The sequence below is a fragment of the Eschrichtius robustus genome, chromosome X, assembly GCF_028021215.1.
Source record: "Eschrichtius robustus isolate mEscRob2 chromosome X, mEscRob2.pri, whole genome shotgun sequence".
Lineage (NCBI taxonomy): Eukaryota > Metazoa > Chordata > Mammalia > Artiodactyla > Eschrichtiidae > Eschrichtius > Eschrichtius robustus.
In genome coordinates, this window is record NC_090845.1 from 106,815,189 (window position 1) to 106,841,071 (window position 25,883).

The window sequence follows — 25,883 nt, forward strand, 5'->3', positions numbered from 1 at the left end:
CCCTGGCAACCACTGATCTTTTACTGTCTCCATAGTTTTGCCTTTTCCAGAATGTCATATATTTGGAATCATACTGTATGTAGCCTTTTCAGATTGACTTCTTTCACTTAAAAATATGTATTTAAAAGGTTCTTCCATGTCTTTTCATGGCTTGATAGCTCATTTCTTTTTAGTGCTGAATAATATTCCATAGTCTGGATGTACCATAGTTAATTTATCCATTCACCTGCTGAAGGACGTCTTGGTTGCTTCTAAGTTTTCACAATTAAGGATAAAACTGCTATAAACATCTATGTGCAGGTTTTTTTGTAGACATAAGTTTTTAACTCCTTTGGAAAAACACCAAGGAGTGCAATTGCTGAATCATATAGTCAGAGTATGCTTATTTTGGTAAGAAACTGGCAAACTATGTTCCCGTGTGGCTGGACCATTTTGCATTCCTACCAGCAGTGAATGAGAATTCCTGTTGCTCCACATCCTTGTCAGCATTTGGTGTTGTCTGTGTTCCAGAGTTTGGCCATTCTAATAGGTGTGTACTAGAATCTTGTTGTTTTAATTTGCATTACCCTGATGACATATGATGTTGAGCATATTTTCATATGCTTATTTAACATCTGCGTATCTTCTTTGGTGGAGTATCTTGTTAGGATCTTTGGTCCGTTTTTTAAATTGAATTGTTTGTTTTCTTCTTGTTGAGTTTTAAGAGTTCTTTGTATATTTTGGATAACGGTCCTTTATCAGACGTGTCTTTCACAAATATTTTCTCCCAGTCTGTGGCTTGTGTTCTCAGTCTCTTGGCATCATCTTTTGCAGAGCAGAAGTTTTTAATTTTAATGAAGTCCAGTTCAGTTATTTCTTTCATGGATCACGCCCTTGGTGTTGTATCTAAATAGTCATTGCCATACTCAAGGTCATCTAGATTTTGTCTTATGTTACCTTCTAGGAGTTTTATAGTTTCGCATTTTACATTTAGGTCTATGATCCACTTTGAGTTAATTTTCATGAAGGGTGTAAGGTCCGTATCTAGATTCACTTTTTTCATGTATAGTTGTCCAGTTGTTCAGCACCATTTATTGAATCATTTGTTCATTTAAAAAATATGATTGTCCTGTAATTCCTACAACATATGTTGAAAAACCTTTTCCCTAATTGAATTGTTTTGGTGCCTTTTTGAAAATCAGTTGACCATATCTATGTGGCTTTACTTTTGGACTTTTTAGTCTGTTAATCTATTTGTCTACTGTACCAATAACCATGTCTTAATAATTATATTTTTACATAGAATAAGTCTTTAAATTAGGTAATGTAAGTCTTCTGACTTTGGAGCTGTAGCTCAAATTGGGGAGAATTGATATTTTGAAGTCTTGTAATCCATGAGCATAATAAATATCATACTCTTTCTTTTTACATATCCTTTAATTTCTTTCATCAGTATTTTATAGTTTTCAGTAGATACCTTATACACATCTTTTATTAAATTTATTTTATAAAATTATTATTTTGATGTTACTACGAATAAAAACGTAGAATTTATTTTCTAGTTTGCTTGTACCTAGGGTAAAAAACAATTGATTTGTTTATTGACTTTTTAAAAATTAATTAATAATTTAAAATATTTCAAGGGTTTTTGTGGCTTCCTTAGAATTTTCTATGTATACAGTTATGTCATCTATGAAAAAAGTTTTATTTCTCTTCCTTTCTAATATTTAAGCCTTTATTTCTTTTTCCTGCCTCATTTCACTCATTAGGACCTCTAGGTCAGTGTTGAAGTGCCGAGAGTGAAATGCCTGTCTGATTTTAAACTTAAGGGCCAAATGGCCACTATTTCACCATTACATATGATTTTAACTGCATGTTTTTCTTCTGGATGCCATTTATCAAATCAAGAAATTTTACTTCTTTTCCCAGCTTGCTAAGAGTTTTTAGCAAAAGGAGGTGTTGGATATCATCAAATACTTTCTCCACATCTACTAAAATGGTTGTTTGATTTTTGACCTTTATTCTGTTAATGTGGTAAATAACATTGTAAAATCAATGTTTAAAAAAACCCTCTTTTATCCTTGGAATAAATTCACCATGGTCCTTTTTATATAATATGGGATACAGTTTGCAATCTTATGTTTAGGTTTTTGCACCTGTGTTCTTGAATGATTTTGGCACGTAATTATTCTTTCTAATAATTTTTTTTTGTCAGGTATTGGAGTTAAAATTATGCTGACTTTATTAAATAATTAAGGAAGTGTTCCCTTTTTTTAAACTTAAACTCTTTAAGAGTTTAAGATTGGTGATATATTATGTTCATGAATCCTGTAATATTTGATAAAATTCACTGGAAAAGACCTCTGAGCCTGGAGTTTTCTTTGTGGGAAGTTACTTACAAATTTAATTCCTTTAATAGTTGTAAGATTGCTTAGATGTTTCTTGTCAGTTTTGGCAAGTTGTACTTTTCTATGATTTTGTCTATTTCAATTAATTTTCATTTTTCTTTGAGTTTCATTGTTCATTTTGGTTTTCTGCTAACTTCTTGAGAGGAATGCCTCGATCAGACATCAGCAAACTTTTCTTTAAAGCTCCATTTTAGTAGGTGTTTTAGGCTTATGAACCATATAGTCTTTGTCTCCATTACTTACCTCTTCAGTTATAGCACAAACGCAGCCATAGGCAATACTTAAACAAATGGGTGTGGCTGTATTTTCCTAAAGACTATTTTCAAAAGCAGATGACTGGCCTGTAGGCCATAGTTTGCAAACTCTTTACTTACATCATTGATTTTCAGCTTGCCTTCTTTTCTCAGTTATGCATTTAAGATTATAAATTTTCTCTAAGGCTCAAGTTTCGATATATCACATTTTCATGATTATTTAATTCAAAATGTTTACAAAACTCCATTGTCATTTCTTTTTTGACCCATGGTTATTTTAAACTGTATTTCTTAGTTTCAAAACATGTAAGGATTTTTAAAGTGATACTTTGTTATTCTATATTAATTCCACTGTGGGCAGAGAACATGCTCTGTATAATTTAAAGCTTTATGGTCAATTTTAGTGTAATTCTTTTTGTATACTTGCAAAGGATTGTCTCTTCAGTTTGGTACACTGTTCTCTATGTGTCAATTATGTCTAATTTGTTAATTATTCATAACTTCCATATTTTTGTTTGTTTTCTTATTCTGTCAGTTAGTGAATAATTGTGTTAAAATCTCCCACTGTGGTTGTGGATTTGTCTGTTTCCATTTTCTTTTGTGTGTGTGTGTGTGGTCTCAGCTTTTTTTTCCAGTTTTATTGAGATATAATTGACATACAGCAGTGTACAGGCATAACTCATTTTATTGCGCTTTGCTTTATTGTGCTTCGCGGATAGTATGTTTTTAACAAAATGAAGGTTTGTGGCAATCCTGTGATATTAGGTGATGGTTTGCATTTTTAACAGTAAAGTATTTTTAAATTCAGCTATATACATTATTTTTTTAGACATAATGCTATTGCACACTTAATAGGCTACAGTATTGTGTAAACATAACTTTTATATGAACTGGGAAACCAAAAAATTTGTGTGAGTTACTTTATTGCAACATTTGCTTTATTGCAGTAGTCTGGAACCAAACCTGAAATATCTCTGAGGTATGCCTGTATAAGTGTAAGGTGTACAGCATAATGACTTGTCTTACATATATTGTGAAATGATTACCACAATAAGTTTAGTTAGCATCTATCCTCTCATACAGATACAAAAAAAAAAAGAAAAAAATGTTTTTTTCCTTGTGATAAGAACTCTTAGGGTTTGTTCTCTTAACAACTTTCAAACATACCGTACAGCAGTGTTAACTATAGCCATCATGTTGTACGTTACATCCCTAGTACTTACTGATCTTACAACTGGAAGTTTGAACCTTTTGACCAGCTTATTTCCATTTTTAATCCTATATAATTTTTCCTTATATATTTCAAAGCTATGCTATTAGGTTCATATAAATTTAGAAGTGTTTATCTTCTTAATGGATTGATCCCTTTATCATTACAAAACATCCCACTCTGTTTCTAGTAATGCTTTTTGCCTTAAGGTTTACTTTGTCTATTAGTCTAGCTTCATCAGCTGTCTTTCATTTGGAGTGTGCATGACATATCCTATCTTTTTACTTTTAATTTTCCATATTCTTATATTTAAGATGTGTTTCCTGTATGAAGCATACATATTTGTATTTAGTCTGACAATTTAATTGGAGTGTCTTGTTCATTTACATGCACTATAATTAGTACATATATTTGCATTTAAATCTATATTGCCAAATACTTCATATGTTTTCCATTCATTCTAAGTTCATTTTGTCCTCTCTTATCTTGCCTTCTTTTGGATTGACTAGTTCTTATTTTTTGACCTTGTATTAGCATGGTAACTACGTACTCTTCTATTATCATTTTAGTGGATACCCTAGCTATTATAGCATGAATCCTTGGCTTCTTCCAAGCTTCAAACACAGTAACTCCATTTTAACCCCTTCTCAAATTATATGCTATTCAAGTTGTATTTTAAATCTCTCTATATTTTAAACCCCACAAGACATTATTATTATTGTTGTTGTTGTTTAGAGTCAATGCAGTTGACCCTTGAACAACATGGGGGTTGGGACGCTGACCTTCTGTGCAGTGGAAAATCCACATATAACTTTATAGTTGGCCTTTGTATCCATGGTTCTGCATTCAGGGATTCTGCCAAGAATGGATTGTGTAGTATTGTAGTACATATTTATTGGGAAAAAACCGTGTATAAGTGGACCCTAGTAGTTCAAACCTGTGTTGTTCAAAACTCAACTGTATTCATCTGGATTTACCCATAAATTTTTTTTTCAAGTAAGCAAATTCTTTAATTAAAAAAAAACCCAATGTTTTATGGGAAAAAATGTAAATAAAACCACTGGTGAAGTAGCCACTTTAACAGGGATTAACAAAGAAAAGATCCTACGGTAGGTTATGAAGTGCCTCACATAAAATTCATTCAGTACATTATTTGTAGGCAAGTTAAGTTGAAGAGAGAAGCAAAATAAATGGAAGACAGAAGTGCAAAAGTGCTGTAGGATGTCATCAATATGGTTAATTTTATAAAAACTCACTTTTAATATATACTGGAATCTATAAAACATGTTGCAATGATATAGGGAGTGCAGGGGGCTGTTCAGAGAATGCGCTTTGGTGTCCAACTGGCCTCTGTCCTAGACCTGCCTGGACCTGCTCTACAACCTTGGTTATTCACCTAACGTCTCTAAGGCTCAGTTTTCTCATCTGTGAAAAAAAGGATAGTTAAGCCTACTGTGAATGATGTAATACATACAGCACTTAATTGTACAGAGATTTTTTTTAACATCGTTATTGTAGTATAATTGCTTTACAATGGTGTGTTACTTTCTGCTTTATAACAAAGTGAATCAGCTATATGTATACATATATCCCCATACCTCCTACCTCTTGCGTCTCCTTCCCACCCTCCCTAAACCACCCCTCTAGGTGGTCACAAAGCACTGAGCTGATCTCCCCATGCAATGGCAGCTGCTTCCCACTAGCTATCTATTTTACATTTGGTAGTGTATATATGTCAATGCTACTCTCTCACTTCGTCCCAGCTTACCCTTCCCCCTCCCTGTGTCCTCAAGTCCATTCTCTATGTCTGCATCTTTATTCCTGTCCTGCCCTTAGGTTCTTCAGACCTTTTTTTTTTTTTTTAGATTCCATATATATGTGTTAGCATACGGTGTTTGTTTTTCTCTTTCTGACTTACTTCACTCTGTATGACATCTCTAGATCCATCCACCTCACTACAAATAACTCAATTTCGTTTCTTTTTATGGCTGAGTAATATTCCATTGTATATATATGCCACATCTTTATCCATTCATCTGTTGATGGACACTTAGGTTGCTTCCATGTCCTGGCTATTGTAAATAGAGCTGCAATGAACATTGTGATACATGACTCTTTTTGAATTATGGTTTTCTCAGGGTATATGCCCAGTAGTGGGATTGCTGGGTCGTATGGTAGTTCTAGTTTTAGTTTTTTCAGGAACCTCCATACTGTTCTCCACAGTGGCTGTATCAATTTACATTCCCACCAACAGTGCAAGAGGGTTCCCTTTTCTCCACACCCTCTCCAGCATTTATTGTTTGTAGATGTTTTGATGATGGCCATTCTGACCAGTGTGAGGTGATACCTCATTGTAGTTTTGATTTGCATTTCTCTAATGATTAGTGATATTGAGCATTCTTTCATGTGTTTGTTGGCAACCTGTATATCTTCTTTGGAGAAATGTCTATTTAGGTCTTCTGCCCATTTTTGGATTAGGTTGTTTGTTTTTTTGATATTGAGCTGCATGAGCTGCTTGTAAATTTTGGAGATTAATCCTTTGTCAGTTGCTTCATTGGCAAATATTTTCTCCCATTCTGAGGGTTGTCTTTTGGTCTTGTTTATGTTTTCCTCTGCTGTACGAAAGCTTTTACATTTCATTAGGTCCCATTTGTTTACTTTTGTTTTTGTCTGCATTTCTCTAGGAGGTGGGTCAAAAAGGATCTTGCTGTAATTTATGTCATAGAGTGTTCTGCCTATGTTTTCCTCTAAGAGTTTGATGGTGTCTGGCCTTACATTTAGGTCTTTAATCCATTTTGAGTTTATTTTTGTGTATGGTGTTAGGGAGTGTTCTAATTTCATTCTTTTACATGTAGCTGTCCAGTTTTCCCAGCACCACTTATTGAAGAGGCTGTCTTTTCTCCACTGTATATGCTTGCCTCCTTTATCAAAGATAAGGTGACCATATGTGTGTGGGTTTATCTCTGGGCTTTCTATCTTGTTCCATTGATCTATATTTCTGTTTTTTTATGCCAGTGCCATACTGTCTTGATTACTGTAGCTTTGTAGTATAGTCTGAAGTCTGGGAGCCTGATTCCTCCAGCTCCGTTTTTCTTTCTCAAGATTGCTTTGGCTATTTGGGGTCTTTTGTGTTTCCATACAAATTGTGAAATTTTTTGTTCTAGTTCTGTGAAAAATGCCCTTGGTAGTTTGATAGGGATTGCATTGAATCTATAGATTGCTTTGGGTAGTATAGTCATTTTCACAATGTTGATTCTTCCAATCCAAGAACATGGTATATCTCTCCATCTGTTTGTATCATCTTTAATTTCTTTCATCAGTGTCTTATAGTTTCCTGCATACAGGTCTTTTGTCTCCTTAGGTAGGTTTACTCCTAGGTATTTTATTCTTTTTGTTGCAATTGGATTTACCCATAAATTTAAGCTTTGTTGTCTCCTGCTTTCTTCCCGCATTTCTATGTTTGCATCTGGGATTGTTTTCCTTCCTCCTGAGGAACACCCTTTTACTATTTCTCTCAATTTGACTCTAGGCAGTGAAAAATTTATTTTGGTTTTGTTTAACAGCTACTTTCTTTCAGCACTTTGAGATTATCATTCAGTTTTTGTTTTTGTTTTTTTTTTCCTGGATTCCGTTGTCTCTGTTGAGGTAAGCAGCAAGTTTGATTAATATACTGAACATAATCTATCTTTATTCTCTGTTTTCTTTTTTGCTTTTTTTTACTGAGATAAAATTCACTATTTTAAGCATTTTAAAGTGTACAATTCAGTAGTTTTTAGTATTCTGATTTCTTTTAAGACTTTCTCTTTGTTTTTCATCAGTTTTACTATGATGTGCCTATGTATGGTTTTAATGATTTTATTTCCTATTTGGGGTTTATAGGGTACCTTGAATGTTTCATTTTATGTCTTTCTTCAGTTTTAGAACCTTCTCAGTCATTATCTCCTCAAATATTACCTCTCCTACACTCTTTTTCTCTCTTCCCCTTTTGAGACGTTTTTCCTCCACCCTTTTCTCTCTCTGTGCTTCTTTCTGTTTTTTTCTGACCTATTTTCTAATTCACTAAATTTCTCTTCAGAGTTATTTAATATACTTTTTTTTTTTTTTTTTTTTTTTGGCTGTGTTGGGTCTTCATTGCTGCATGCAGGCTTTCTTTAGTTGTGGAGAGCGGGGGCTACTCTTCATTGTGGTGTGTGGGCTTCTCACTGTGGTGGTTCCTCTTGTTGCGGAGCATGGGCTCCAGGTGCAGGGGCTTCAGTAGTTGTGGCATGAGGGCTCAGTAGTTGTGGCTCATGGGCTCTAGAGCGCAGGTTCAGTAGTTGTGGTGCATGGGAGTTGCTCTGTAGCATGTGGGATCTTCCTGGATCAGGGCTCGAACCCATGTCCCCTGCATTGGCAGGCAGATTCTTAACCACTGTGCCACCAGGGAAGTCCCTATTTAATATACTTCTAAGTTCATGAGTTGAATTCCTAACTGTGGTTATTTTAATTCCTAATTGTGTATTTTTAATTCTAGAACATTTGTTTCGTTTTTATAGTTTGTAGTTTTTTTCCCAAATATTTATAATCTTTTATTTCATTGCATATATTTACTGTGGTTACTTAAAAAAACCCATGTATAGTATCTCCATTATCTTTATCTTCTGATGTTTCTTTTGGTTTTCTATCATTATTATCTCATCTGTGTACTCATTTTTGATTTAGTGCTGGGTATAATAAAAATATTATAGTAAGAGTTTGAGTCCTAGTATGACAGTAGCTTTCCTAAAGAAAGGATCATACCCTTTTTTAACTGACAAATGTCTATGGGAACTCACAGTCCTGGATCACCTTAATGCAGTTTCAGTAACTACTAGGCATAGTCCCTGAGTGAGCTGGTCTTTACCAGTCCATCCTATTAGGACATAAACCCTTGTGGCCCCAACTTAAAGTATTTACCAGCATGCACCCTCCCCTCCCCAGTAGACTCTGGATTTCAGTTTTTCTCCCCTAACCTCATCAGATTTTCAAATTTATTGTTCAGTTTCTTAGTCTCTCATCTGCCTATTCCAGAAGGAAAGATCCAGCTTACCTTTCTTGGTTTCCTTCTCCTTTTATATCTTTACAAGTTTTTGCCACCTTTTTAGTTCTCCAGTGCCTTCATAGAGACTTAAATTTTGTTATTTTGTAAATAGGATTGTTTTTTTTTTTCTTTCTTTTTCCGATAATAAACTTTTAAAATATTTATGCCAAGTTTTCTAGTTGTTTTGGGGAAAAGTTGGTCTTTATTTCTTATTACCTAGTTCACCTTTATACAAAGTAGAAATCTACTAGTTGGTTTTAAAATGTCCTTATTTGGTCAAATAAAATTTTTGCAACCTTTTATCAGATCCCCAGAGTCTTTTTGTGAAGATTTTACTTACCCATGAAGTCTCTAGGTTTAAGAGCCACTGACTGAGGGGATACAAAAGAAATAAACGCTCCCGTCCTTGTGATTAAGGAACTTATATGTAGTTAGTAAATCATATTTACCATGGATGAAGTAATTATTGACTTGTAGAATACTGTTTTTATACAAGGCTTTGATTGGGTAACATGACCTCCAATAACAGTTCAGAATTCACCTAGAAGATAGGGCTAGAGCTAGGGTTTGAAGGATGGAGATTGCCAGAGGGAGGGGGAGGGGTATTTTGGACATGAAATGACATAAACTAAGTTTTAGTCACCATTGAACTGATTTAATTCATAGCATGATGACTGAATAGTTTATCCCTTAATCCTTCTTTCCCTTGGTATGTTGTTAATACTAATCAGGCTGGGCTGAAAGCTTGGGGATTCATTGGTGCACACTGTGATACATGTGTTAATTTGATTGCCTGTGATTTCTGTAGCAGACCCAGGGCTGCAGCAAACATGCAGGTAATTGTATAAAGTCCGCATGGTCCCCCAGCAGGGTGTTTTACAATCAGCTCCACCTCAGGAGAATCTCAGCTAATCCAGCTGTTTTCTTCTAATGCTCAGTTTGGGGACTCCCCTGTACTCACTCCCCTGCCTTGCTACCTGAGTGAGACATGTGTGACTATAAGCCTAAAGTGTAAAAGTAAAGATTAAGAAGGACCCACATCGCACCTGCCTATTCAGGGTGCTGATTTCACGTGGCCGAATGACATGTTTTTGGAACTCAATATTTTTTCCTATGAATCTGCTAAAGATGCATGAAGCATCTTATGTAACTCCTGAGGGCACAGAGTCTCTATCTTTTCGGTACTCAGTGGGTCTGAATTGCTGGCAGGGGTCAGGAGAGTTGACAAGGTAGTGTTGTGAGCATGAATTTAACTTCATAAACTCAGGAGCACAAGAAATATTTTATATGTTTTCTCTAAATCAGATTTAATCTGCTCTGAGCCCCCAGTTTATCAGGCTAGTTGGAAATTCAATCTCAATTATTATTGGTCCTTTTTCCTATCCGCATGCCTCCTACATTGTGCAGTGATCCTGGGAGTCTAGCACAGAATAGGACACGCCGGGAGGGCTCTTTGTTCTTTGGTTCATACTGATCACCACTGACATACTCCTCATCCAAGCCTGCACAGTCCCTTGAAGGTAAGTTCTACTGTGGCTTCCATGGATTTTTGCTGAGTCTTCGTGTCCCAGGGCCCAAGATTTAGCCTCTTTGGATACCATCATGCACCCATGTTCCTCTGAGGCCCTGCCACCATCACAGGGTGCTATGAGGGGGAGAGCATCCAAACACAGTTCCCTCCTTAGCCTTTTAGAATCTTTTCTTCTTTCACAGAGGCAAAGATGAAAGTGTAATGGAAAGTACTCTGAACTTACCTTGAAACTATGCTACTAGTAGACATCACTCTCTTCCACTGGGTGAAAGGGGGTTGTGGGAACCTGACGACTATGAGAAGCAAAGGGACTTTACAATCATCACTTGATTTACCGATTACCTACTTACCTGTTCATTACCTATGCAATGAATAAGATCTAGTCTGTGTCCTCAGGTTCTGTTCTAATGGAGGATGAAGATGTAGTAGGAAAAGGGGCCCTTATTGCTACTGACTTCAGCTTCTGAGGGGAACATCTTACCTCTTAGGTCCCAAAGTGCCTTTTTCAGTTTCATTGGTAATTATGAGTCAGTCATTCTTTGGGGGTGTTTGGCCTGTAACTGTGGGAATGGATGAGTGTGCCTGTTTTTGCACTAAGTGCTCCTGGTCTGTGGCCTCAAAGCCTGGAACTGTGTGGCTCAGGCACTTTTCTGAAATCTGTGGCTTTACAAGACTTCCTGCTGCAGATAAGGACACTGACTTCTCTTATCTGCTTGTTCCTAGTTGCCTCTCTCTGGCAAGATACTGACTTTACCTGCAGAGCTATATTGCTTTTATCCCTGAACTATATACTGCAGGCACTCAAGATTAGTGCCAGGAGAGGAAAAAGGGTAACCGTTTCTGGGGAAAGGAATCGTGTAGGTGGTAGTTGCTTTAAAAAACTAGGGGCTAGAGTGGTATTTAGTCAAATATGGCTGCCACACAGCAGTGAAAGAGCCTTTTGGCATCTTTTTCAAAGAGCTCTACACTGACATGCTTTGTACTCTGACAGTTATTCTAGGGAAGAGTGTTTAAAATGTTTCAGCCTTTTAAAAAAAATCCCTCACCTGTTTTAGTTGTATATCACGTTTTCGTTGAGGCTTCTGGAATACTAATGATGTCAGGTTTTTATTAATTCAGTGATGCTGCATTGTAAACCAGAAGGTTTACGTTCTTGGCCCATATTGTTTTAATCTTCTAACCATCTGAGCAAACTGCAACTATTACTTGATAAGTATCTGAATGCTCTTCTTGTCAAGTATATATTTATCCCAAAAATCTTGGTCCTGGAGAGAGAGCCTTTTATGTGCAATTTTGACTTTACATTTTGTAAACCTCTATTGATTTTTTTTTTCATCTCCACAGAAGTGGTGTTCCTTTTCAGAGTTTTATCCCCTTTAACAAATGTAAGTGAATCTAAGTGGAACTTCTACAGAGAGCCCTTAAAATTGCCCTAATGACTTAGGGGTATCAGGGTTACAGGCATTCTTTTTCATTTAGGCAGAAAAGAATTAATTGTGAGGAAAAAACATGTTAAACCAAATTCTCCCAGCAGAAGAGAGGTTGGTTTCTTAAAAATCTGTCTTCCTGTCACTTGAGATCTATCTATATGAGAGAAGGAAAGGCAGCAGGCATAACTGGAGAGTATATAAAGTAGATCACCTGGTTCCCTGATTTTTTTTCCCCCCACTGGATGGTCCCTCTCCTTAGCTTGTTTGGAGACCCCCCATGCTTTCTATACCCTGACAAAACTTGGTCTTAGGAAGGAATAGGAAACATATTCACAGTAAAGTCTGAATAACTTAAAGGCTTAACATGTCACTGTCCTAAGACATTTGCATTTGAATAAGCTGGCAAAACTCAAAAGAAGGCCTCTCATAGGAGAGTTTCAGACATCAGTCCTTCAGTGGAAAGGGTATTTTTTTGGCGAGTAGTACCTTTTTGCACCCCAACCCCAGCCATCAGAATATCCGTTTGGGGTCTCCCTAAGCTTTTTTCATAAATCTGATTCTGACAATAGTATCCATGCTGAGTGGCAGTTGAACTGTAGCTGACCAAGTCTCTGACTTGATCTTTGACACTGTGTGTGGGGGGTGGTGGAGGTGGTGGAGAATAGAGATGTCAAGAGGAAGAGCAGTGCTAAGAAGGGAAGCAAGTCTGCCATGCACGTGCATCCTCTGTGGGCTCAATGAGGCTATATGTTGTGGAAAGATGGAAAAGCAAGCATAATTCCAGGTTCTTAGAATAATAAGATAAAGGTGTATAATTTAGTAAACTACATTTGGAGTCATGCCAGTCTGGGATTGTATATATCATCCTAACTTCTTCTTAACTGTATATTCTTGGATGAATTCTTTTCCCTCTCTAGCCCCAGATTCCTCAAATGTAAAGTGAGACTCATGCCTACCTGCTGTTCAAGGATGCCACGAAGAACAAATGAGATAATAGATATAAAAGCATTTTGCAAACCCAAAGCTATAAAATGCAGTTTAAAGCTGAGATGTTTGTAACTGAGGATAATAGTTTAAGAATATTCAGCTGATGTCTTTAACCCCCTTCCCCCTGCTTTTTGCTGCAGTTGCATTGCCTTTCACTTCATTGGTTGGGAAAGGCCACACCAGTATAAAACTGGTGGCATAGCATGGTTAGACAGAAATACTCTAGTGCTCCTGGGCAGTGATAGAGGGCCCTGTACTCAGAAGGGCCCTCTACTGGGCTTAATGCTCTGTTCTCCTCACCTTGAAATTATTAATTTTTGAACAAGGTGTCACACATTTTCATTTTGCACTTAATCCCCCAAATTACGTAGCTGATCTGGCCCTGGGCTGCTCTCTGTTCCTTTGTGGAGTTGGAACTAGAAAGAAGTTCCTTTATGACTCTGCTGGGAGGAGCATATGGAAGTTAGTTAGCTGAGATTCTGGCTGGGAGTTTCCTGGAGGAGGTTAAGTTACAGGAGTTAAGCAGCTCTCTAGATGAGCCTTGTGGGGTGGTTAGCCTGGGCTAAGGACCAAATGTTAATTCCGAGCCAAACATCTGGGTGTCCATTGTGCTAACAAGTGCCTAATCAGCAGCAAGGACCATCAGGCCATGACCATGCTAAAAGAAAACTTAGAATTCACCAATCCCTGGCTTTAGCAGCAAATGCCAAGAGAGTGAGCAGTGACTAGGCAGACAAGGCGCATTGCCACAGAGCCCCAAGGAATCAGAGTTGGAGGACAGTTACAAGAATCCGTGCATGATTGTGAGCTTGCCTCCCATTTCCTTCTGCTACAAGGTTATGTAATGGTTACAATGAACACGTAGAACTTAGTAAAGTGAATTCATAAAGCGCCTGCACTCTTCCCATCTCCCTCACTGCTTGCTCAAACCTGCTTGGTGATTTGGTTCTTTCTTTGCCACAGGATGAAATCTTGGCAGGTCCTAAAGCTTTTGGATGATTAAAAGTCCCCTGGTCACATTTGCCCCAAGAATTGTCTCTTTTCAGTAATGAAAATTTCAAATCCTATGTAATAATTAATATTCTGAACTTCATTTGAAGTTAAAGCTTCTTCCCTCCCTGAGAATGGTTTGTTTCAGACTTAACTGTAGTATAAAAGGGGACATATTTTTATCTTCTTTTCTCCTTTCATTGTGCATCTCCTTTTATCCCTTCCCCCAATGTGAAAGCCACATTTTATGAACTCTTTCGGTCACAGTGGGTAGAAGAATGAGAAGTAAGAAATAAGAAAAGTCTTACCTGAAAGGTCTTATTGTGGTTTGACTTTGATGTATCTGTTTGGCAGGTATTAAACCTTACTCTTGAGGTGTCGTCTTTAGTTATTTGGTGATCTCTTACCTCCACATTCTTTAGCAAAGTTAGCCTCTCTTCTGGATGGCTATTAAGGAACACTCTCCCATTCCTACCCACTCCTAATTTTGATGATGTATCTTCAGTCTCTTTCTGCTGAGGTCCCATTGCTCTAGGCTTAAAGCCCTTTTGAGATGGAGGATTTAAGAAAGCTCACTTCTCGTCTGTGGTAGACTGAAGAATGGTCTTTCAAAGATGTCAATGTCTGAATCTCTGGAACCTGTGAATATGTTACCTTACATGATAAAAGGGACTTTGTGAGTGTGATTAAGGAGTTTGAGATGAGGAGATTATCCTGGGTTATCTGGGAGGGTTTGATATAATCACAAGGGTATTTATAAGAGGGAAGCAGATCAGAGGGGAGAGAAGGCAATGTAATAGTGGAAGTAGAGATTTGAGTGATGTGGCCACAAGCCAAGGGATGCCAGCAGTCTCTAGAAGCAGGAATGGATCGTCCCTTGGAGCCCTCAAAGGAACCAGTCCTGCTAACACCTTGTTTAGTCCTGTAGGACTCATTTTGGATTTCTAACCACCAGAACTGTAAGATAATAAACTTGTTTTGTTTTATGCCACTTAGTTTGTGGTAATTTGTTACAGGAGTAATAGGAAAGAAATATATGGTCCAAAAGAGATACTAATGTGTCATTTATGTGGACAAATTCTGGGAGTGTAGGCCACTGTCCATGCACCATCCTCTCTTTACTCTCAGAACAGCTAGCCAGCCACAACCTCTTGCCCTTTAGATTTCCAAATAGACACTAGGCTCCTGTTACCCCTAAATGGCAGGGGACAAAAAGTAAGCCCTCTGAATGTTCTTCTTGAGGGCCCTCTCAGTTGACTTAAGGTAATGGAAAGACATCAACTCCCTTCTCCTATGGGGAGAAGGAAGAATAATATTACTAGAAGTCAACAACTATTTCTTTTTTATTGAAGTATAGTTGTTGTACAATATTATATAAGATACAGGTATATAATATAGTGATTCACAATTTTTAAATATAGTTATTGTAAAATATTGGCTATATTCTCAATGTTGTACAATGTATACTTGTAGTTTATTTGATACCTAGTAGTTTGTACCTCTTACTGCCCTACTTCTTTTTTTTTTTTTTTAACTAATTAATTAATTAATTTATTTTTGGCTGTGTTGGGTCTTTGTTTCTGTGCAAGGGCTTTCTCCAGTTGCGGCAAGCGGGGTCCACTCTTCATCGCAGTGTGCGGGCCTCTCACTATCGCGGCCTCTCTTGTTGCGGAGCACAGGCTCCAGACGCGCAGGCTCAGTAGCTGTGGCTCACGGGCCTAGTTGCTCCGCGGCATGTGGGATCTTCCCAGACCAGGGCTCGAACCCGTGTCCCCTGCATTGGCAGGCAGACTTTCAACCACTGCGCCACCAGGGAAGCCCTACTGCCCTACTTCTATATTGCCCCTCCTGCCTCTCCCCACTGGTAATCACTAGTTTGTTCTTCATATCTTTGAGTCTGCTTCTTTTTTTGTTATATTCACTAGGTTGTTGTATTTTTTAGATTCCACATATAAGTAAGATCATTCAGTATTTGTCTTTCTCTGTCTGACTTATTTCACTTAGGGTAATGCCCTCCAAGTCCATCCACATTGCTACAAATGGTAAAATTTCATTCTTTTTTATGGCTGAGTAGTATTCCATTGTATGTGTATATATATATATATATATATATACCACATCTTCTTTATCCATTCTTCTGTTGATGGACACTTGGGTTGCTTCCATATCTTGGCTATTGTAAATAATGCTGCTATGAACATTGGGGTGCGTGAATCTTTTCAAATTAGTGTTTTTGTATTTTTTTTGATAGATACCCAGGAGTGGAATTGCTGGATCATACTGTAGTTCTATTTTTAGTTTTTTGAGAAACCTCCATACTGTTCTCCACAGTGGCTGCACCAATTTGCATTCCCACCAACAGTGCAAGGTTTCCCTTTTCTCCGCATCCCTGCCAACGTTTGTTATTTGTGTTCTTTTTGATGATAGCTATCCTGACAGGTGTGAGGTGATATCTCATTGTGGTTTTGATTTACATTTCCCTGATGATTAGTGACGTTGAACATATTTTCATGTGTCTGTAGACCATCTGCATTTTGTCTTTGGAAAAATGTCTATTCAGTCCTTCTGCCCACTTTTTAATCAGGTTGTTTGTTTTTTTGATTCTGAGTTCTATGAGCTTCAACTATTTCTGAAAGGAATTGTTTCTTTCCATTTTCCAATCCCTCCTCAACCTCAACTCACTTATACCAGAGGTGAATATTGCACTAAGGGCTGTGAAACCTTTAAAGGTTGTTGGACACCACCTTCAAAATTCTTGCATTGGTGGTTCAAGAGCCTGGCTTTGGAATGGAAGCATACTTGTGAATAATTTTTTTTATTCTTAATCTTTTGAGGTGTAAGATTAAATAGATTGAAAAGGCTCCATTTTAATATCTTCTTATATTCATGAAAGCCCTTTCAGAATGCCCAAGTGTCATCTTAGGGATGAGCAGGGGGATGGAAAGCAGATTTTAAAAACTGAATTTATGCAAAGAGACTGTACCCTAGAGTTTTAATTATTAGATTGGGCTAAAATGAACAAATTGGGCTAGGTAAATTTTTCTCTTCTATCTTTTTTATCTTCTATCAAGTGGGTGAGGGTTTATGAGGAATATCAGATCAGTTGTAGAATAAATGAATAAGCTACACTTTCTTTATGCATCTGAGTGCAGTATGAGTGGATTTTTTCCTGCTACATGCTTGGTTTTTGAGTACCTAATGATTGGCAAAATCAGCAATGCTTCTTCCATGTCAGGACTATCTTAGGGACTACCTTAGTGATTGCTACGGAAACTGGTTACATAATTTAATTAAAGGCCTTTATTGAGTCGTAAAATTAGAGAACTCTCCAGGTGTAGTACCTGACCCCTGGTGGAGGAAAGAAGACCCATCCATAAGTCTTCAATATTTCTAGTATACAGATTACTGTAGTGGGATAAAACATCTCCAAAGAATAGATGTAGAAAGGAAAATTAAGAATTACATCCCTGAACCTTAGCCCAGCTTGGAGGACTCTAGGTTCTAGTCTTCATACCCTGCTGTAAGGAGAGTTATCTGTCAGTACATGCAGTGCTTGATTACTGCATGTAATATCTCAAGTGAGAAAAAAAATTATAAAACTAAACACCCAGAAACATCTGTTGGATCTGAAAAAGCACAATGCTAATTTACATCCAGAACCATCATCTGCTGAGAAACGAATTAACAGGATGGCATGTTTAATGCATAGTATATACAGCATCTTAGTTGCAAGTGTCTCATCTTCAAACAGAATATAAACTTGGCTATCACACCTATTGCTCAGATGGTAATTAAGCAAATAAAGCTTATGCTTAGATCGCGAGTGATTGTAGGAAGCTAATAATATGATTTTAGCTCTGTAAAGTGAGTGACCTCATGTGTTTTGTTAGAAGTACATGTGATACCATCCAAAAAGCATGGAGTAGGGGTTAGGAAGCAGAGGTTCTAATCCCACCTTTGACATGTGTTAGCTATTTGATCTTAGACAATTCACAACTTACCTGAGTTTATTATTTTTCATCAATTAAATGTAGGTAATATTCCCTACCCTGTCTATTTCATAAGGTAGTTGTGAGGCTCAAATGAAGAAATACACATGAAAGAGCTTCATGTAATAAAGTGCTATACACATGAAGATTATTATGTTAGCTTTAGAACGACTCATGTATGTGGTGTCTTTATTGAATTCCCTTTACCTCTCACTTTCCCTGTAAGGAATTCCCATCACTGTCTCAAGGATAGTCTATTTTCAGTGGGCCATCTTGAGTGTGGTCTGCTATTTTAGTTTCTCAAAACATTTCCCTTTGTATTTAATGAGTTTCCATTACAGGGAGGGATGGTGAGAGTCTGTTCCTGCCACCTGAAATTGTTTCAGAATTTATCTGTTTATTTTTTTATGTTAGAATTACTGTATTAGCTGGCATATATCTCCCTTTTTGCATGTTCTTTTTCTTTGTTCATAGTTCCAATGTTTAAATACAAGATTGCTTTTCTCTATACTATTTCATTCTTGGTGGAATGTTAATTGCTAGCAGCAGTTAGATTCTAAGCTTTGAAGAATGGGTCAGAGCAATTTAAGGCATATAAACTATGTTGATTATAGTAAACCAAGTCGTATTAGTCAGGATAGGCTAGATTATGCTGCAGGAACAAAGAACCAAGGAAATCTCAGCGGCTTCAAACATAAAAGGTTTATCTCCTGTCTGTTCAAGCTGTGCATCCATCTCAGGTCTTTGGAGGCTGGGCTCTGCTCTGCATTGCCGTCACCCTCACTCTAACCTTACTCTATGACTCAGGCTGATGGAGAAACAACTATAGGGAGCATTGCTAGTCTTTGTAGCAGAGGGAAAAAAAGAGACCTTTGAAGGTCCATACAGTAACAATTCTCTGGTTCATAATCAGCATATGTCACTTTCAGTAACAACCCATTGGCCAGAACTAGTCATGTAGAACCTCCGAAACCACACGGAGGCCAGGAAGTGCAATCCTACTACATGCCTGGAAGAGGGAAAATTTAAACATTTTGGCAAGTTTAACTAAATTGCTCACACTTTTTTGAGGCCTCTGATCTGCAAGAGGGGAGATTGGAATCATTTGTTGGTTTTGCTGTGGACAGTCTTTCTGGTGTCTGGGTCATTGTTAATTTGCCTCTGAGATCTGATTTATAGAGTTAAATTCCTTGATAAAGTCAACACAAGCATTCTTTCTGAAGTCTTTCTCTGGTTTCAGTGATGCCACTTGTTATGTTGATGGCAGGATTTGGTAATCTCCAACCCTCCTATGTTTCTTCTTCTAAGTGGTATTAGTGAAAAATGTCATGTCTTAGCAGTGGTAAGAAAACAGAAGGATTCTAGTTTGTTTATGTGACTGTTTTTGTTAATGCTTCAAGTTTCCTATCATTCATTCATTCATTCATATCCATCCATCCATTCAACTAACAGACTTTTGCTGAACACCTCCGGTATGCCGGGCTCTGTGGTAGGTGCTGAAGATAAAAAGTAGAACTAAACATGGTCTCTTTTCCAAGGAAATTTCTTGTTTTCTAATCCATGCCCCTCTTTGATAAACATGAAAATGTCATACTGTTAATGTTTTGAATTTCAAAATGCCGTGACTAAAAACACATCAAAGAAATGACCATTTTAGAATTTCTTTTTAAAAACCACCCACATAACTTTCCCCAGAAGATTTTATGCTCCATTCCTCACTGCTCCCTGTCTCTGTAGCACTCTTTCACCTCCACTCCCACCCCAGGTTGAGAATGTGTTGTCTAATTATGTCATTTGCACTTATATCCATTGTTAGAATGGATATTGGGGAGCTTTCAGGCCGTGTGTATGAGCCTACAGTGACCTTGAAGGATGAAAAGACTTTGGGTGGTCAGATTCAGGTGAGAAGAGATTTTTAACTGAATTATGACACATTGCATTATGATTCTTATTCCCATTCTATTTCTGTTTTTAGTTTCCTTTGTATACCTTCACAGTACTGTGAACATAATAGATGCTTCTTCTACACTTGCTTGTTCGGTGGATAAAGGAGTTAACCTACCCTAAAACTCTTGTTTGGAAGCTCAGGTATTGACAGGCAGGTAGCTGTAAAATGTATTAACTGCAGCAGAAGCAAATTCTCAAATATTAAAGCCTTTCTAACCTTTCACAAGGTATTCTAAAAGACTATAATAGCCTGGATATAGACAGAGACTTTGGGGAAGAGAAACTCAAATTCACTAATTGGATGATTTAGAGACAGAGGTATATAACCTGGGACTGCAGAACCTCCCACTGCTCCCCAGAAACAGCTAGTCCTTGGCCATGGTGTGAGAACTTTGTGTTGTACTGATTTAGCCTTGATTCTTTAGGCCCTTATTATCTGGTTTGAAATCCCCATCACTGATCTAATTTTGCAAATAAAGACTAGGACATTGGCTCTGCAAGACCAGCGTTAAAAGTCAGAGATATTTCCTGAGTATGCATCCCTCACCATATTTTTTTTTTTTTTGGATGTCGTCTTGGATGTCACAAAATGTCTGTCCCAGAAACCCCAAAGGGAAGCAAGAAGGGACAGTGGGAATGAGGGCTTCATGAGAATACCTAGGAAACTCTGAGTGTCACATTAACTCTGCTGATGCCTTTTACCAATTTGGACCTGGCTCCATCTTTTCCTTCATTCTATCTTTGCCGTCGCCTTTCCTTGCTCCCAGGCCACCTGACTTTACTGCTAGGTTGGCTTCCTTCCAAACTGTGCAGCCCTGCTGGTTTGCCTAAGGAATGGCCTTCCTCACCTACTTTAAAGTTTCACTCTGATTTTTACCAAAAGATAGAAACCTATTATCAGCACTTCTTGTCTTCACCTCCAGATTTTACTTTGTGTAATTGCCCAAGTGAATTCCAGGGGGTAATTGCCGTGGAACATTTGGTTTATTGCTTTTTAGAAATTTGTTGTTATCCATGTTATTGTTGTTGTTATTATTATTGTTATTGTATTTGCAGCAAAGAATGATTTTATAAATCTAATAATTGACTCAGATAATCTCTTATGTAAAGGGAAAAATAAATCACATATCAGGTTTCCTTTAAGTGAGACCTTCCTGTCAGCACAGACTTCCTGCTGTTCCTTTTTCTGCAAAGTGGTCCTTCTGTTACTGCTCTGGGAAATTTCAGTGGGTTGTCTTTGGGAAATGCAAAAGGACAACAACCTAATATTCTCTTCAAAGGGTAATGCCTTCTTCAGGACATGGCCACTTTTCTTTTGTACTTCAGATAATCAGCAGCTCTGTGTGCTATAGAATGAGACACGTATAATTTAAAAACCATTTCCTGCATCTTAATATCAGACTTTACCAGGAAACCAAAGTCCTGTTTCTCCCCTTTCTCCATCCCTTTGCCCTTCAGAGCCAGTATTCCTTGAGGCTAAATGAACCCGGACCGTTTATTTTTGCCCCTTTTCTCCTCCCTCAGTTCTCCTGGAGGATCAGCATTAAAAATATTATATTACTGTTTAAGTTTTTGCAATGTGTGTTTCCATTCCCTGAATGCAAGGCTCCTCAACCAGATCAGGTACCTGATGCTTTTATTTCCCTGATCACCTTTGGCATTTAATGATTTCTAGCTTTGCCTTGTGTATAAAAACATGAAATTCAGAAAAACTGTGGATCAAGGCCAGGCCCATCTTCTATTTATAAGGTTTTTCATCGTAGTGTATTTTCTAGCTCTTGGGAAGTTGCATTCATAAAAAGTTGTAAGATTCTAATTAGAATTACTAAACTGCCCAGGAAGAGCCCTATGAGGTGAAGTTGAGAAGGGAAAGCAAACTTGATATTGACCATACTGAGAGAGTTCTAGGAACATCAGCATGGAGAGGCTTTTCATTTTATAGACTCTATGGTGATCAACATCCAGGACAAACCCCTTTAGATAAATAGTCTTCATGGTAAAGATTAATAGTTTAAAGTATCAGAATTTTGTTCCAATTACTTTGTTACTAACCCATGGTTAAAAATCCCAATTTCAGTTTGCATCCTCTGGGTAACCTTCCTTGATGACTCTAGACCAAGTACATTTTCTTCTTTTCTGAACTCTTAGCAGTTATCTGACAATTACATATTACTCTGCACATGAATTGTTGTCTCAAATTGCTAATTTACTCTGATATTATGATTTAAATGTTTTAAAATATGTGTTAATATATCTCTTACCCTCCCACCTCCCAGGACAGACTTTGTATACTTTATTGTAGCTCCTAAAACACTTACTGTCATCCTTTGTAGAACCCCTGTAGATGCTTTTTGAATAAATGAATGTATTAAGTGACAATTCCATTTTTTAAAAAAAAAATATTTATTTATTTATTTATTTATTTATTTATTTATTTATTTATTTATTTATGGCTGTGTTGGGTCTTCGTTTCTGTGCGAGGGCTTTCTCTAGTTGCGGCGAGCGGGGGCCACTCTTCATCGTGGTGTGCGGGCATGTCATTATCGCGGCCTCTCTTTTTGCGGAGCACAGGCTCCAGATGCGCAGGCTCAGTAGTTGTGGCTCACGGGCCCAGTTGCTCTGCGGCATGTGGGATCTTCCCAGACCAGGGCTCGAACCCGTGTCCCCTGCATTGGCAGGCAGATTCTCAACCACTGCGCCACCAGGGAAGCCCGACAATTCCATTTTAAATTACCAGTGAACCATAAATTATTCCAGGCGGATAAGCATATCTTTTTTTAAGACCATTCCAGCCTTAGCTTGGGCATGCTCTTTTGTGATTAATTTGAATCCTTTTTGTTGCACTCTAGTGTAACTCTTCTTAAAGAGAGGTGCTACTTATTCTCTCTGCACTTCTTAAACACTTCCAATGCTTTTCCTGATCTTATTCCATCATTATGGTTGTTCTCCCAGCTCTGTTATTCATCTTCTGTTCTCCTGATACATTCATCTTCTTGGCAAGTTTATCTACTATCTGGCTTCAACTATGATTTCCTTGTAGTTACTTCCCAGATCTACCTTTCCAGTCCTGTCCTTTGGATCTTATTAGTACAATGTTGTCAAAATGGGTGGACTATCACTTGGGCATATTTCAATTACCTAAAAATCAATGTTTTATAAAAGAAATGTATTATTTTTTCTACCACCCAACCTCCCTACTCTTTCTAATTTCCTTCTCCATTCTTGCCATTTGTGTATACTTCCATCATCCAAGTCTCCTAGGCCTTGGGATCTTCTTTCTCACTCCATTCTTCTTCAGCCTTCATGTGCAGTCTATCCCCAGATCCTGTCGAATGTCTCCTTGGAATGTGTTTGAGAGTCAATTCCTCCTTTCTGTGGCCTCTATCTAGGCCTAAATAATAGATTACTTCTAGATTACTGCCACAGCTTCCTAATTACTTTCCCTGGTATTATTGGTAATGATGATAATAATGATAATTTTAGTATAAATATCTACTATTTATTAATTATCTAGTGTATGCTAGGCATTGTAATAATGTACTTTATGAAGATTATCTCATTTGATTCTCACAACATCCAGATGAAGTATATATTACTATTCACATTTTAGAGACAAAAACATCTGTGGCTCAGAGGGGTTGCATAACTTGCCTATGGCCTCATAGGTAATGAGTTGAAAAAACTGGGGTTTTAACTTTGAAGGCCATGCATCAGTAACAAATACCCTGCATATCACTGCTGGACTAGTGTACCCTGTTCACTATGCCACTCAGCTGTTCAAGAACACATGGATATTCCCACTGTCTACAAGAAGAGTGGATTCCTTTATCTGATTCTAAGGCCTTCCATGATCTTATACCACCATATCTCTCATGACTCTCAATATCTACCCATTGCTCCATCCAGGCTGACTTGATCATTGTTTCCCACTCTCTCCCCAGTGCTCAGTTCTGCTTAATGATTTCCTCTAGACCTGCGATACCCTTCCCTCAGCTCTTCAAATCCTGCCTATACTTTTAAGGTCCAGTTCATACCCTACTTCTCCATGAAGCCTTCTCAAAATAGTCCAACATACAAAGAGATCTTGTTTCTTTTCTTAACTCTTCTGCCAGTTATTGTGTGTACCGTAACACTTAGCACTCCATGATGTACTCTTGTGATACTCTGTAGTATGAGATGATTCAAGGGAACTTTTCAAGTTTAGTAAAATTTGCCTTTGATACCCATTCTTTTCTTCTTACCTCCTCACCATTCTCCTGCATCTAGTATCTTCATGTTCTTCTCTGAATTTCTAAGTCCTTACCCCTACCCTAATGCTGACATACTCTGCCCAGACTGCTTTTAGGTCTTCCCAGCTAGAAATAACCTGTCAGTCATCGACCTCTTATAATGTCTTTTATTTAAACTCAGCTAGATAGGTATAAAGAACCTATGTAAAGGTATTTGTGATTGTCCATCTTTCTGAAAGGGTTGCATTTGAGTGGTAATTGCTTGTGAAACCATGTCTGCTTTAGTTGTTGGAATTTCAGAAAGTTGAGAGTGTGGAGTATGGCAGAGGGAAATAAAAGATCTCAGGGAGTGGGGAAGGGAATATATTGGGGCAGGTAAATATTCCTGGAATCCAGTAAAACATATCATGTAGGTCACCTCCAATTCTGCCAGAGTATAAAGTTGGATCTGGCTGCAGTGTCTTTAGGTTTTTCCTCTACAGCAGTAGTTCCTGCCTGTGGCCTGCAGCTATGAGGTATTATATAAGCGTGCTTACCAAGAACTGTCTTGAGATTTAAATAAATGATTTCTCAAAAATGCATACATATAATTTTTCAGATTCATGTGCAGGCTTTATTTAAATACAAATGAATTTAAGAGCATAACTGAATTCATAGCAGCTTTTGGTCATTATTGATTTTCATAATCAGTGAACACTAAAAGTATAATTGATATGAGCAGATCCACAAAATATTGTGATGTTTCACAAGGATCCTTTTAAGAGGATCTATAGCTAGAGGTCTATCAGAAACTCTTGGAGGGCAAAGGCTGTATCTTCTACTTTGTTTACATTTCCCGGAACATGCTACAACACCAGTACAACAGGGCTTTGAGACTCTTGAATGAATGATAGAAGGAAGAGGTTGGATGAAGAATTTCTATTTTTATGTCCTAGTCCCTTCGTTTGTCAAATAAGAGTTTTAGACTAGGTGATATCTGAGTTTCTTTCTAGCTGGTAGCACATCCTAGGTTGGTATATACTTGGATGTAATCCGAATGCTTAACAGGTTCCTTGGCACTAGGGAAGGTTTGAGAGAAGCTGGCTCTTCCTAGTATGACTCTTGGTATCCACTGGAACTTGGTTTATCCATTCCCCGAAGTGTTATGAATCACAGAAAATTGATGAAAGGTTTTAGAAGTTTTCTGAGTTTTCACTACACAGCTCTATTGTTCGGAGTGACCAGTTAAAGGTAAGCCACAGATTAATTTGCTGGCAGTCGGTGACTTGTGAATTATCCTTCTCTGTGGAATAAGACCTCAACCTTATCCTTAAGCACAGAGTCTCAAGAGTTCAAAGTATTACTATCTCTCTGATAATGGGAACCATTCAGTTAGAGGGGGAGTAGAAGAAAATGGCTTCTCACAGGTGTGGTTTTATCTTGCCTAGCCACAGCACTACGTTAAGTGGTCACCCCTCTCTAATTTTGGTATGGAAAATAACTTCTTGCTCATCTGACAAAGGCAGCAACTCTGACCAAGTAGTATCTTTCATTTCTCCCTTACTTTCTAATAGCTAGTTACAATCCAGATTCTGTATCTCATTATCTATATGATCTTCGGCAAGTACTTTTACTGTTCGGAATCTGTTTCCTCTTCTGTAAAACTAGTCTAGTATTGAAAGGATTAGAAGTAGTGGCATATTAAAATGCCTAGAGAAGTATCAGGCATATAATATGCATTCAGTAAATGGCGTTGTCACTGTTATTCCCTTTTTTTTTTTTCTCCTTTACTTTTTTTTTTAACTTCCCTTGCCTCTTATCTCTGTCTTGAGAAATGAGCTTTACCTACTGAGAACAGACTTACCTGGCAAGTGGAAATATCAGCCTCTCA